Consider the following 13,483-nt stretch of genomic DNA (forward strand, 5'->3'; position numbering starts at 1 on the left):
TGCCACAGTACCTCACACTGTAATGCCATAGTTGATGAATGGATAAATGATTCAAAAAACGAATGGAGAGAGAGAAAGAGAGATACTATTCTTGCCTGGGAAATCCCATTGACAGAAGGGTCTAGTGGGCTACAGTCCATGGGATCACTAAAGAGCTGGACATGACTGAGCAGCTAAACAACAACAAAAATGCTTTCACTACTTATCTAGCTAGATGGTAAGTATTATGATCAGGATGGATGGATACATCATCAAGGCCACCCCTTTAAGAACTTCTTGTATTTTTTATCAGGAGTGTCCCATCTGCTCCCTGCTTCTCCATGCCGTTCAAGCATACAGGGCTTTCTTTCATTCACCCTCCTTTTTCAAGAATGCCCTCTCAAAAACATAAGCAACATCTTTAGAATAAATCCAAGTATAAACTTCATGCAAATTTGCATTGACTGAGGATATATGATAACTCATTTTTATCTTCTGCCAAAAGAGGGACAGATGTTGGAGGGAAAAAGGCGACAGAGCTTTCCCAGAAAAACCTTGAGACATTCTGAGAGAAGGAGCATGGTGAAGGGAAGTGGAGAGGGAGACATGAGTGTGAAGATGAGAATAAATAAAAGGGGGTTTGTAAATGCTAAGTTTAACTCAGCAAAGTCACCTACTGAGGTTTATATTAAGCTTGTATCTCAATATTGGGGAAAAACAGATTCTGGAGAGACTGAAAGGTACTTTGTTCTCCCTACCAGCTAGCAGCCTTCATCCAATTCCAGGCCTTTCATTTTTTAAGATCAGGGTCCTCAAGGCATTTAAATATCATTTTGTGAGAAAGAGAAAGACAGAGTAATGGACTTTGGTTTAAAGTTTGGGGTCATTGGTATGAATCTCCAGAACCTTCAAGGAAGGAAGTGGGTTATCTTCTCATCACGGCAAGTTGTGGTCTCTGCATCCTGAGTAGCAAGGCACAATTTGTCATAGTTCACTGGGGGTGGAAGTGGAAGAGGAAGACAAGAAAGGAGAAAAGGAGAAGGAGGAGAAATCCAGTGCTTCCCATCTGTTCACATACTGATCTCTCCATTGTACTAAGTTTCAGAATATGTGGGAAACGAAAGAGAGATATTTTCTTGATTTTATAGAAAAGAGAATGGAAGAACCTAGAAATTAAGAAAATTACCTAAGGTCTCACAGCCGGTCAGTGACAGGCCAGAAATAGAATCCAGTTTCTTTAACATTAACCTCAGGGCTATTTTCAACAGAACATACTGGTTATACTATTTTAAAATATTTGACTTCAAATAATATAAGCAAAGTAAAAGTAAAGACACAGTTAAAAAGTCATCCAGAGAGTTCAGCCAACAGTCATACATTTGAAAATACTCTGATCAATACTGTGAAGATGATGAGAAACTTTTCCTTCACCTAAACTGGACCATACTATTTCCATAGTTAACAATATCTGTTAACTCAAAAAAAAAAAAAATCATTCACAGATATTAAAGATTTCAGTTTGAAAGCTGACATAGAAAGCCTACACATGCCACTAGACTTTATAACTCAATAAGTAGTAAAACATGGGATTTGTTGTCAAAAGACCTCTTTTCACATCTTAGTTCCCTATACATGTGTCCTTTTTAGCAAATGGTGACTAAAAAAATGTCCTTGTATTGTCATTGTGGGAATTAAGAGAAATAATCTGAAACATACAAAGAGGATCACTGCATATTAAGATATGCAAACATACAGGATCATGGTTTTATGCCCACCTACTAGGGCAGAAAAACATCTGTTTCTGCTTTATTGACTACGCCAAAACCTTTGACTGTGTGGATCACAATAAACTGTGGAAAATTCTGAAAGACATGGAAATACCAGACCACCTGACCTGCCTCTTGAGAAACCTGTATGCAGGTCAGGAAGCAACAGTTAGAACTGGACATGGAACAACAGACTGGTTCCAAATAGGAAAATGAGTACATCAAGGCTGTATATTGTCACCCTGCTTATTTAACTTATATGCAGAGTACATCATGAGAAATGCTGGGCTGGAAGAAGCACAAGTTGGAATCAAGATTGCCAGGAGAAATATCAATAACCTCAGCTATGCAGATGACACCACCCTTATGGCAGAAGGTGAAGAGGAACTAAAAGACCTCTTGATGACAGTGAAAGAGGAGAGTGAAAAAGTTGGCTTAAAGCTCAACATTCAGAAAACTAAGATCATGGCATCTGGTCCCATCACCTCATGGGAAATCGATGGGGAAACAGTGGAAACAGTGTCAAACTTTATTTTTTTGGGCTCCAAAATCACTGCAGATGGTGACTGCAGCCATGAAATTAAAAGACGCTTACTCCTTTGAAGGAAAGTGATGACCAACCTAGACAGCATATTAAAAATAGAGACATTACTTTGCCAACAAAGGTCTGTCTGGTCAAGGCTATGGTTTTTCCAGTGGTCATGTATGGATGTGAGAGTTGGACTGTGAAGAAACCTGAGCACCGAAAAATTGATGCTTTTGAACTATGGTGTTGGAGAAGACTCTTGAGAGTCCCTTGGACTGCAAGGAGATCCAACCAGTCCATCCTAAAGGAGATCAGTCCTGGGTGTTCATTGGAAGGACTGATGTTGAAGCTGAAACTCCAATACTTTGGCCACCTCATGTGAAGAGTTGACTTGTTGGAAAAGACCGTGATGCTGGAAGGGATTGGGGGCAGGAGGAGAAGGGGACGACAGAGGATGAGATGGCTGGATGGTATCACCGACTCGATGGACATGGGTTTGAGTAAACTCGGGAGTTGGTGATGGACAGGGAGGCCTGGCATGCTGCGATTCATGGGTTCGCAAAGAGTCGGACGTGACTGAGCGACTGAACTGAACTGAACTGAATTAGGGCAGTTATGGGGCAGGGAAGACCTAATTAATTTTCCTTTGGCACTTTAGTAACATTTGTAATATTTGAACTTTAGGATGAAATATATATTACTGTGGTAATCAGAAAATAAAGTTTATTGAAAACAAGTTTCTCAATAAAGGGACAAATAAACATGATGTGTCACCAGTAGGACATGGTAAAGAGTGTACAGTCTGACTTCTTCGCTGTGTCAACTCAAAGTGCATCATTTGAATCCAGTCATGAGATCCCATGAACAGAGGAGCCTGATGGGTGGGTTACAGTCCATGGAGTCGCAAACAGTGGGACATGACTTAGTGACCAAACAATGGCAACATGAGTAAACAGTAGGCAAATCTACACTGATGGACATTCCATAAAGTGTCTGGTTGGTTACCTCCAAAGCTGTTCAAGTCGTGAAAGTTAAGAAAAGATTGAGGGACAAGTCCAGATTCCATGGGGATTAAACGGTCAGGACAAGTGAGCGCAGTGTGTGATCCTGGATCAGGGCCTTTTGCCTGAAAGGGCATCGTCTGGAAAGTGGGTGAAATATGAACAAAGTCTCTCAGTGTACTTGTACTAGTATTTCAATTTTGTGGTAAATTTGAAATGGTTTCAAAGAGAACTATTTTTGAAAATGAGATGACACTTGTAAAGCACTACCGTATGACTGACATGTAGTAAGTGTTCATGAATCTCACTTCTTCATTCCCATGATACAGCAGACAACTTCTTGTTAGACTTACTAAATGCAAATTCCGCTACTTTAATGTCTGTTTTTTTTTTTTTAAGAACAACAACAAAAAAGGATAACATGAAGACATTAAGAGCCTTATTAGATCATAAATTCCTAGACTTGAAGGAAATGGTCCTCTTTGTGTTTGTTTATCCTTTGGGAATAATTTGGAGCCTTGTATGAAGCAGATGTTCAAAGAGGACTTATTGAATACATAAACTATTTGTAAACTCTTACTTTGGAAAGTTAAAAGGAGGTAAAAATATTTTATCATCTATTGTCATTTGACAAGACTATGATAGGTCTACAAAGAAGCTTCAAATTTCATTGTCATAGAAAATTGGTCCAAATAGTTCAAATACCTGTATTTAAGTATAAAATTTAACTTGAAACTTGTCTTAAGAAAAAGGAAAATGAAAAAGAACAATTGTAGTAACTTTGCTGTTGGTCTGGTGGAGAACATATTGAATAACACCCGAAATACCTTCTTCTAAACAAGTGTATTTTAATATTAGCTATCTTCAAATATTTTTGAGCTGATGTCTAATTATAAATGAAAATGCATACTTCCCAACTCGAGCCATTTCAGAAAAGGCTTAGGTTTTCTTCCTTTAGTCTTTTATGATTCAGCTTCTCTGAGAGAAACAGGCTGAAATCAATCTCATTACTTGTCTGTTTTATCATTTGATTTCAGAGAGTCTCTGCTTTGATTACTTAAAAGATGGCATAGTTCTATGAAGCTGCAACTGACTGACATACAGATTTAAATCCTCAGATAAGAGTATATGGAGAGTAGATAAAAAGGCCCAGTCTCTACTAGAAAGTACTAGTCATTTTCCAGCTGGGAGTGAGGCTTGCAAATGGGCAGAGATAGGAAGGGGCAGTTTGCACCCACACCCAGTCCTTAGGAGACCGATTGTCTCTATAATCTTCTTTATCCCTCTACCTGCGAAGTAGTCCCATGAGATTTCTCTCAGAAAATGTCTCAGCCTTTCTGACTTGTTTTGTGTGATTGATGATAAGACCTCAGTGATTCTGTTCTTGATAAAACACATGCTCTGTAAGAGAAAAGAATGTGGTATATCTTATTTTAATAATACTTAAATCAGTCCATTATGATTAGTTAATGTGCTGAATATTATCAAAGTCCTTAAGAAAAAAGCATCATGTCTTCCTAAGGATCTGAGTCACTCTGAGAACTGAAAGTGACTTCGAACTTCCCTCCTTTGTCTATAATGGACAATGGGGATTAGAAAACAAAACAAAGCTAAACAGAAGACAACCCAGTGATTAAAGAAGTCACTCAAAGATGACCAAAGACCTTGGTGCAGTTTTCTCCCGTAGGTTATATTCTGTTACCAAAGGTTGTAAATAGTGGGTTTCTCTGGTTATAAAGACAAAGTAAAACACCTAAGAACAACTAGGAGAACCATCTACTAACAATCTAGTAGACAGACTCTATGGAGAAGGACAAAACATTTGCATTATAACCTGTTAATCAGTGGAAACTATAATCAGGGATAATTGGCAGTCTACATAGTGTGGCTAACTATTGCAACCTGTGGCTATTTGAATATTGCCAATGCTCACTGACCAAGTTTTAACCTTTTAATAAAATTATGGCATTGTTGGACTGGCCAAAAATCTGTTTGAGTTTTTCCATAGATGACCAACTACTTTAAAAAAAAAATAGGCTAGTTATAGTTTGTTTGTTTTCCTGTGGTCAGTATGATCTTTGGAGAACTTTACAAGAAACCCATAGACCATAGAAATTCACATACTAGGCGAATAGAATAAGGAAAAGGTAAAATAGTTAAGGTGAAATTATTCTTTATCTGTGAAGTATTTTCCTTCTGCTGCATATACTGAAAGTGTACTTTTGAACCCATTTGTAGAGGTCTGTAAAGGGTGTACAGTATTCCTCATCAAAAAAGAGGTTATCAGTTTGGAAAGGCAAGAATTCATAATGCAAATTTTAAATTAGTATTAGAAAAAGCACCTTCAATAGCTTTGATTATCCAGTCAGCTATGAATAGAGTATTACTTGTTGGCTTTTATCAGTGTGTTATTTTGTTATGGCATTAAATTATTCATAATGTATAGTAATAAACCTATAGCCTTTGATATTCTGCTGCATCTTTTTGTCTTCCCAAGACCATGGGGTTTGAAGCAACCGTTGATAAAAGAGAAAGGAACAAAATGGTTAGTTCACACCTCAGCAAACCTTCTAACCAGAGCCTAATTTATTATGTATCTTTAAAATGCAATTACGGTACCCGAACTTTTTCAAAGAAATGCTTCACGAAAGTGAGACAAACCACGACTTGGCTGAAGATCGTGTCTAACCTCATGAATAACACACATAAACATGCACAGTGCACGTTCCAGCTAACCACCTTGTTGTCTTTCCCAGTGGAGGAGAAGCAGGACAAATCACACACTCAGAAAACTGATTCCGTGTCTGTGTCACACTGGGAGCCTTTAATGGCTCCGCACCCTGTTTTTGCATGAAGCGTTCAGTAATAGGGTGGCTCTTCTTTAGGCTGACCACAGTCTAACAGGCAATCACAACAGCTGAATGGCACCTGCTCCCACCTAGGACTCTGACAAAGCATAAATCTCAGGTGATTTTTGTGTAGTTATCTTACAGAAAGGTTTAAGAGTGAAAGTGTCTGTCACCCAATCATGTCAGACTCTTTGCGACCCCACGGACTGTAGCCTGCCAGGCTCCTCTGTTCATGGGATTCTCCAGGTGAGAGTACTGGAGTGGGTTGCCATTCCCTTCTCCAGGGGATCTCCCTGACTCAGGGATCAAACCCAATCTCTTAAGTCTCCTGCATTGGCAGGCACATTCTTTACCATCTGAACCACCAAGAAAGCTTTTCAGTTGAGAAATTTCCATCCCTGCCATCACTGTGCATTGGAAGAGGCCAGTGTATTCAAGTCAAAGGACTCATATGTCCAGATAGAAGCATATGCCAAGCAATGCATGGAGGAAGAAGAAATTTTTCTCTGCACTGCTGGGTTCTTTTGGTTGGTCTCAGAATAAATTGACATGAAAACCCAACAGAAGGTTAATAGCATGTATACATGGGAGAGACCCAAGAAAACTAAGTAACTCACCAAAATGGCCAAAACACTCACCTGGAATAATACCATCTTCAGCTAAAGCCAAAGAGGATGTTGGGGGTAGTAGTAATGGACATCGAAGAGGTGGAAGGCAATTGATACGGAGATGGAAAGCGAACATGTATCAAACAAGTGTTTGCTGGGCCAGGCAGAGAGAGTGGGACCCACAGAGGAATTTTAACAAACAGACTTTGTGAGTTTCCTCCCTTTCACACACCTCGTTCCTATGGTAGTGAGTGACCTGTAGTGATAGCTCCCTTACTGAACAGGTCCTCTGTCTACATTCTTTGGGCGGTTAGTGGGAAGGTCAAAGTGTCAGCCTCAGTCTTTTGGGCCTTGATTGTGTCCAGCTGGAAGTAATCCACATGCCCAAGAGAGGTTTTGGGGGTGGCAAGGTTTGCTCCCCGAGATAGCAGAGCTTGAAGGACCACTGGGCTAAGTGGGAGAGAAAAACAGAAATTGGAGTTTGAGGCCAGTTCCTAAGGTCTTGGATTTTCTTCCGAAGACTGTAGTTTATTAAACAGGCCACAGAATGCATCAGATATTCTGTGTGCAGAGTAGTGAGAGCATCTGACGCTGAGATACAGGCATGCTTAAGCATCACGCTTTCTGTGTCTGGGGATCGCCTGCTTTATAGCCCTCCCGTTTTCTCCCCACTATACCCCCAGTCTCAGCAACTCTCCCCCTGGAATTCTTGCTCTTCTCACAGTATCCATTTAACCTCACTGTCCCTGATGATCTCAGAAGTAACCCCTCTACAATGCTTTCCCTCCATATCCCATTCAGAAGTCCTTATTGCCCTTTAATTGCTGTCTTAAATTGATTTTTGATGTATGATTTTTCACCTTTTAATGTATTGGAAATCCAGACTCACCTTCACATTGACGAAGCAGAAGTTGTAAGGTCGTAGTCTCTGCCTGGGTGTGTGCTGGCTTGGCCATAACTGTTAGTCCTTTCGTTTCTTCAGTTGAATTATGGACCTAGCTAATGCTAAACATGTTAAGGTTAATTGCCATTTAAAATGCCTTTAAAAGACTGCACTACACTGGACTTCTAAAACATAAGTTATTGTATATGCAGAAAGCATAGAAGCAGAGCAGAGGGCTATGAATGTGATATTAGGGAAGCAAGCATTAAAGCAACCATCAAGTGTTTTATGGGACCTAAGAAAGGAAAATACTCACAGGTAGATGAAGCCAGGCCGTTATATTATTGAGATGTTTGCACAAGGATTACTATCACGCTCTAAGCCATATGGGAAGAGGACCAAGTCTCTGAGAATGGATGAAAGACATTGTAAAGCAGCAGGAAGCTGGTAGGACCCATTTTTGTACCTGCAAGACTAAAATACTGGTAAACGTAAATTGTATATTTTTTCTTAATGGACTATAAAATATGTATCCCTAATAACAGCAAGTCTTATGATTAATGATAAATTTGATGAGATGTAGTATTTTCTTTGCTACATGCTTAGTGCTTTTCGTTGACTTCTTTCTTTGTTTTCTATCTTTTTCCTTGTGGATTTGTCACAGTCACAATCAGATAGTGTGTAGGCTACCTGAAGCCGGACCCCTTTCTCATTATCCTGTGCATCTCTCTGCCACTTTCCTAGTGTCTTCCACATCATAAGAATCTTTCACATGTTAAAAAAGGAATCATTGATGTATGGCTATGCATTTTGCATTAAGAGAAGTGCAGTTAACCAAGGAAAGGTTGAAAAAGAGGTTCAACAAGGTCTCACCCACAGAATTCATATCACTTATATTTGGCAGTATGGTCCTATAGCAAGACCAGCCTCTTTAGATACATCTGAGTTCATCACAGGCTGGACCATTGCAATGTGTATATGTCCAACTAGGCAGAATCAATAATCTCTCAAAGCCACATTTTCTGATTGCAGAATAGATATCATGGTGCTTCTCTCCAGTCATCCTGTTTAAACGGGAAAAAAAAATGTTAATTGCCACACGTGACAGATGCCAAATGTACAAGTGCTGTAAGTATCAACCCTCATCCTCTGTTCCTCTTCATTATTCATCTGCACAGGAACCGACAGGGAACTGCCAAGTGCGTTGTAATCACATGTTCTACAACAGGTTCACAGCTGGCTACTAATAAGAATTACCTGTGAAGAACTTTTTTAAAATAAAGATACATGTTTCCTACCTTAGAGATTTCAATTCATAATCTGGAGTGGTAGTCACAAATCTGTATTTTTTTTTAAATGATTTCCTGATCAGTTGATTGTGATACACACTTAGGATCCAGAATTACTACTCTAGTAATACTGGATATTATGGGCTTCCCAGGTGGATCAGTGGTCAAGAATCCACTTGCCACTGCAGGAAACGCAGGTTTGATCTCTGGGTCCGGAAGATCCCCTGGAGGAGGAAATGGCAACACACTCCAGTATTCTTGCCTTGTAAATCTCATGGACAGAGGAGCCTGGTGGGCTACAGTCCATGTGATTGCCAAAGAGTCAGAAATGACTGAGCCACTTGAGAGCAACAATACTAAATAGTACCAATTTTCACTCCAAAGATGGTTTTAATACGTGACATCTATTTAGGGAAACAAAAGAGTTTTAAAGCAAGACCACAAGTTCAGAAAACCATTAAAAAGTGCTGTATATACAATACTTTCCGGAATAGTTTAGTGAGGTTGGGAAAAATCATGATTTATAGTGTCTTCATTTCCCTTCAGAGTCATAGGGAACATAGAGATAATTTTTTGAAGTTGCATGCTAAAATGCAGTCTCTTGATTCACACTAAAATTAATGGTTACTGCTTGTCTTTAAATATTTAAGATAAAATCTGCTCAGACAAATCCTGATCCTATCCTTCATATGAATTTTTGCTACTGTGGACTGTTATCTCTTTCAAGCACCACAGGAGGGTTATCATCATTAATGTGGACACAGACAGCTCATATTATTCAAATGGATGGACACAAAGATGAGGGTTAATAAAGAAAATGGTGCAGTAGTCATTTAAAGCAGTCTTTGTGTTTGATTTTCCAGAATGTCATCATTAAATGCATCTTTTTTAATGTAATTTTTATCTTTTTTGGAGTGTAGTTGACTTATAATGTTGTATTAATTTTCGGTGTACAGCCAAGTGACTGAGTTATACTTATATCCATTCTTTTTCAAATTCTTTTCCCATATAGGTTATTAGAGAATATTGAGTTGCGTTCCCTGCACCATACTCTAAGTTCCTGTCAGTGATCTATTTTTATATATAGTGATGTGTATATGTACTCAGCCATCCAAAAGAATTAAATAATACCTTTTGCAGCAATAGGGGTGGACCTAGAAATGATCATACTAAGTGAAGTAAGTCAGAGAAAGACAAATATAGTATGATAATACTTGTATGTGGAATCTAAGAAAAGAAGATGCATTAAATGCAGCTTGATGCTAAGACTCACTAGCTAAAAATATTAATGGCCATGACTTTCAAAGTCCTCTGACCCCAAACCATGAATAGCTTAAAAGTGTGTAACTAAGGAAACAGAAGAGATACTATTGATGGAGTGCCTGCTTCTTGCCAGGCAATATGCAAAGAAATGTATGTATGTTGCATCTAATCCATGCAACAAATGTGGGAAGGTAGGGACTACTATTTATATTTTACTCCCCATACTGAATATATCAGGCTAGAAAAATGAACCAACTTGCCTAAAGTATGACTAGTAAGTAGCATCCATACGGAGATCTGAGACCTAAACAACTGAACCAATAAAAGTGAGTTGAGTGGATTCTTCCACAAGTCAATGATGAATTTTAAATCATCAGCAAGACTCCCTCCCTTACCCACCACCTCAAAAAAAAAAAAAGTTGCCATACCGTATGTACTTACAGGATTCAGACCTTGAATATAAACAGGGTGGAAGACTGTGTGTCGGGGTGTATGAGGATGCTCAGAAGGCTTGGCACTGCCCCATCCTCCTGTTCCAGCCAGATGATAAAGCGTGCATCTCCTGGTACTTGGGATTTCTCCCTCTGAACCTCACTGCTTAGTTTCAAGCTCTGATGCCTGTTAGCATCCCCTTCCCCATGGGAGGTGTAACACTTTAAACTGTCATCAGCCATTCACATTTTAGTTTTGACCTGGGGATTACAGAAGGAGGGCACTGGTGCCTGAGTGGGGAGAGAACATCTTCCCAGAATAGAGTCTCCTCCCTGACGACACTCACCCAAGAAAAGATGTAGCCTAAAGCCGGCCTTCGCACTGCACTCTGCAAGGCGGAATACCTTATAGAATTTCCATTAGACACGATCTTCTTGTCCCAGATTCAGGAACTACCCACCCCAAGAAGCCCGAGGCCTCATCAAATCTGGGCTAAATTGTGTATTTATTCCATTTCTATATTCTACATGTATGTAATCTTTCTCCCCCCAGGTCATTCCTTACAGGGGAAACTGTTGAAAACTTATTTTATCCTATTAGAAATAATCTTTTACAGAGGAAAAAAAAGACAACTTCTCGAAGCACCTATATCTGAAAAGTACACGTTACTAACAATCAGGGTTTGGTACCTGGATGCTGATCTCCTCCTTGTTCATTTTCTTTCTCCCCTGAGACTCAGATGCCAGATTCACATTCAGATTCCTGGGTGGAACCACAGGAAGTTCTTACCCTAATCACACTTTAAGGGAGAGAGTTAGTGTTGGGGTTTTTCCTTGTGGACACAGCTGTAGGAGGCCAATTAGGTAACTGGATAACTTCTGCAATGTCTGAGTTACTTTGCTTTTCCTCTGAAAAATAGCCCCACCTACAAAATGTTTCTAAGAAGGAGGGAATTCAAGGAGTGTGCCATGGAATGAAGGTAACTTGGGGTGACCTGGTTCGTTGTTCCCAGATATCTTAATCTGCTAAGTGGAAATTAGCAAACTTAATCAGCGGAAAGAAACTCTTTGGAAAGGATGAGTTGATATTTATTCCACCAGTCTCTGTCCAATCTGTGTGGCTTTGAGGCTAAATCTAAAAAGATATCAGATATGTGATAGTAATATGTGGAATTCTGTCTTTTAAAGTTTTATTTTCGATAGTTGATTAACAATGTTGTATTAGTTTCAGATGCACAGCAAAGTGATTCAGTTATATATATCAGATCTTTTGCACATATAAGTTATTACAGAATGTTGAGCAAAATTACTTATGCTACACAGTAGGTCCTTGTTGGCTGTTTTAAATATAGCAGTGTCTACATGTCATCCCATTCTCAATTTTTTAAAATTTAGAAATAAAATGGACTTACATAAAAAGCTGTTCTCATAAAGAAAAATTTAAAAATATGTTGATTTCTAATGTTTTTGTTTTCATAATCACAGTGGCATGATAAATGTATTATGGGGCTGCTCAGTATCTGTAGGGATATTTGAAAACACATATCCAATGGCAGGAGAAACCATATATTATTCAGATCAGTTCAGTTGCTCAGTCATGTCCGACTCTTTGCGACCCCATGGACCGCAGCACGCCAGGCCTCCCTGTCTATCACCAACTCCTGGAGTCCACCCAAACCTATGTCCGTTGAGTTGGTGATGCCATCCAACCATATCATCCTCTGTCATCCCCTTCTCCTCCTGCCTTCAACCTTTCCCAGCATCAGGGTCTTTTCGAATGAGTCAGCTCTTCGCATCAGGTGGCCAAAGTATTGGAGTTTCAGCTTCAATATCAGTCCTTCCAATGAACACTCAGGACTGATCTCCTTTAGGATGGACTGGTTGGATTTATTATTGTATGTCCTCTATCTATAATCAGCCACTGATACTATTAAAGACCATGTAGTAATAAGAAGTCGTGTCCTTATTACAAGGGGGAAAAGGAAGGAATTAAAGCTATATACATTTATTTCAACTGTCAAATATTTAAATGTGCACTGTGATTTTGACTACCAAACAAAACAAAACTAGTGATATATAGACATATTCATATTTGTGTAAGTTTAGAGTGATATGATTATGGGCATTTTTCTTTCTTTTCTTCCTTTCCCAACTTGTATGTAAAATGGTTATATTCTGTTTGAAAGTTAAAAAGACATTTTCATATTAATGCAGATGTATGGAATCTAGAAAGATGGTACTAATGAACCTATATCCTTGGCGGTGATGGAGACACAGAGGTAAGAGAACAGACTTGTGGATAGAGTGGAGGGAGGAGAGGGTGGGGGGGATTGAGAGAGTAGCGTTGAAGCATACATATTACTCTATGTCAAATAGATAGCCAGTGGGAATTTGCTGTCCGCCACAGGGATCTCAACACAGTATTCTATGACGGCCTAGAGGGGTGGGGTGGGCTGGGAGGAAGGAGAGAGTTTCCAGAGAGAGGACATATGTATGTTGTCCAGTCGCTAAGTCATGTCTGACTCTTTGTGACCCCATGGGCAGCGGCATGCCAGTCTTCCATGTATCTATGGCTGATTTATGTTGATATAGGGAAGAAACCAACACAATATTTTAAAGCAATTATCCTCCAATTAAAAAGAATTTTTTTTAAAAAGAGACATTTTCAGATGAACATGCAGAAAACAGTAAGTAATCTAGATTGTTAGCCCAATCAAATGTTTATTTTTGAATTATTCTCCACCATAGTGTACAGACTGATGAAGGAATCATTTCAGATAGAAAGCCTCTAGATGGTCAGTTTCTCTGCATAAACTGACAATGGATTGCATCTAATTTTGAATGACATTTATTCTACTAGGATTTTAGAAGCTGTTCCTGGCACTTAA

Source organism: Cervus elaphus, chromosome 32 (genome assembly GCF_910594005.1).
Source record: "Cervus elaphus chromosome 32, mCerEla1.1, whole genome shotgun sequence".
Classification (NCBI taxonomy): Eukaryota; Metazoa; Chordata; class Mammalia; order Artiodactyla; family Cervidae; genus Cervus; species Cervus elaphus.